Source organism: Manis pentadactyla, chromosome 3 (genome assembly GCF_030020395.1).
Source record: "Manis pentadactyla isolate mManPen7 chromosome 3, mManPen7.hap1, whole genome shotgun sequence".
Classification (NCBI taxonomy): Eukaryota; Metazoa; Chordata; class Mammalia; order Pholidota; family Manidae; genus Manis; species Manis pentadactyla.
This window is the reverse complement of record NC_080021.1, coordinates 58,265,736-58,268,253: the sequence shown is the minus strand read 5'-3', so window position 1 is coordinate 58,268,253 and position 2,518 is coordinate 58,265,736. Positions and strand designations below refer to the sequence as shown.

The following is a 2,518-nucleotide window of genomic DNA, read 5'->3' as shown; positions in this document are numbered from 1 at the left end:
CAGAGGATTACCATCACCACTACTACTGCACTGCATAATTATGGGATTTATGGCATGAATACTCAATGATTATCAATTTCCTAATTAGAGCTTACAAATAACGTGAAGACCTTATGAAAAATATTTAACAAATCCTGCAGCAAACATTTAACGAACAATAATACCTTCAGAGCATTCCTTGAATGCCTGGAGCAAGCCATTTCTTTACTTCTTGTTTTGGCTGCTTTTGAGCAACCATGGTAGAACAGAACAGCCATAACAGAGCGTATAGACCCAAAGTCCAACCAACACATGAAAAGATACTCAACATCACTAATCAGGGAAATGCAGATCAAAGCACAAGGAGTTGTCACCTCATACCTGTCAGAATGGCTAGTATCAATAAGACAAGAAATCACATGCATTGGTGAAGATGTGGAGAAAAGGGAATCCTTGTACACTGCTGGTGGGATTGTAAATTGGTGTAGTTGCTATGGAAAACAGTATGGATGTTTCTCAAAACACTAAGAATGGAAATATGGTAGGCTCCTGGGCACTTGGTGGGACGGCAGGGAGGCAGGATGGTGGGATGGCGGGACAGCGGAGAGGTGGCTCAGCGGAGAGGCCTAGTGCAACCTGGGTAACAGACCCAACCAGAGGAGGGCAGGCACCAGCATGGGCCCCAGCATGAGTGAAGTTGCCTGCAAAAAATGTGATGACTATTTGGAATGGCCTGAGCAATTCATGGCAGTGGCTTTCTTATGCACAGAGAAGCAAAGATCCACGTTCCCAGGTCAGAGCTTGCCTGGTGAATCCAGAAACCACAGTTGTCAGGATCTGGTACAATGGGATGCCAAATGGGGGCAGCAATGGCCTGTTGTTGCCTTGGAGGGCAGTGGAGAGTAAGCTGGATGCCAAATACCTTTACATGTGCCATGCTAAGCTGAATGCCATCATGAACAACAACTGGGCTGATGTGAAAGGCTATCCTATGTATGCCGCCTTGTTCCCATGTAATGAATGTGCTAAGCTCATCATACAGGCAGCTATCAAAGAAGTTGTTCTTATATCTGATAAACGCCACGATAGTGATGAGCTGCAAGGCTCACGTTTGAGATGGCTGGGATTGCCTTCAAGAAATTCACACCAAGGTGCAGCAAGATTGTCATTGACTCTGATTCAATTAAGAGCAAACCAAATCAGAAGCTTCTGTGAGTTACATCTCATTAAATCTCCAAAAGATTGGGATTATCCTCTTCATCTTGAAGTTATGTAACTTATTAATAGCCAGTCAAGTAATAATAGACATCTAAAGAATGTAAAGCCTCAAATCTTTAAAAAAAAAAAAAACAGAGAAAGAAATACCCCATGACCCAGCAATTCCACTTAAAGGAATTTACCCAAAGAAAACAAAATCGTGATTCCAAAAAGATATGCAGTCCTGTGTTTATCACAGTATTATTTACAATAGCCAAAATATGGAAACATGTCCATCAGTAGGTCAATGGACAAAAAAGATGTGGTACATATACATAGTGGAATATTACTCAGCCATAAGGAAGAGAATAAAATCCTGCCATTTGTGACAACATGGATGGACCTAAAGGGTATTATGCTCAGTGAAATAAGTCAGACAAAGACAAACGCCATATAATTTTAATCATATGTAGAATCTTAAAAAAAAAATCACAAAAGAGTAAACAAAACAAAACTGAAATACATTTATGAACACAGAAAATAGACAAGTAGTTGCCAAAGGGGAGGAGGGTGAGGGGGGATGTGAGAAATAGGCGAAGGGGAAAAAAATTAGAGAGAATGCTTGATATTTTGTTCTGGGCAACAGTTGCATGAGTACATAGATGTCAGAATTCATCAAGCTAAGACCTGTGCATTTTATTGAATGTGCCTCAGTATAAAAAATTGAAAAAAAAAGAAAAAAATGCTAAACATGTATATACAAGTTCTTATGGAGACATTTCTTTTTTCATTTCTCCTGGATAAATATGTAAGAGTAAGGTTGCTGGGTTGTATAAATATATGTTTAACTTTATTAGAAACAGACACAGTGTTTTCCATGTGTCTATACTATTTGCAGTGTATGAGATCTCTAGTTGTTCCACAACCTCATCCAGACTTGGTATCATCAAGCTTTCTAGCTATATTAGTCAGTGTGTAGTGGTATTTTTATCATGTTTTAAATTTGCATTTCCCAATATGCAAATATTAACCATGCTAAACACATATTTGTATGCTCGATGACTTATTTGTTATCCACATGTTATCTTTGGTGGAGTGTCTGTCTAAATCTGCCTATTTACTATCAGGGTTTTTGTTTGTTTTTATTGAGCTATAGAAGTTCCTTATGCGCTGCATTCCACTTCTTTATTATGTATATGTTTTGCAAAGGTTTTCTCCCAAGTGAAGCTTGCCTTTTTATTTTTCAACAGTGACTTTTGAAGAACAAAAGTTTTTATTTTGATAAAATCCAAATTACCAAATTTTTCTTTGTGCTTCATGCTTTTCTTATTTAAGAAATTCT

The 2,518-nt window shown here is 38.2% G+C and overlaps 1 pseudogene; it reads left to right on the top strand.

The window, feature by feature from the left end:
• The first annotated feature begins 663 nt into the window (after window positions 1-663).
• On the top strand, window positions 664-1,194 carry LOC118929384 (deoxycytidylate deaminase-like; annotated as a pseudogene).
• Window positions 1,195-2,518: the final 1,324 nt, after the last annotated feature.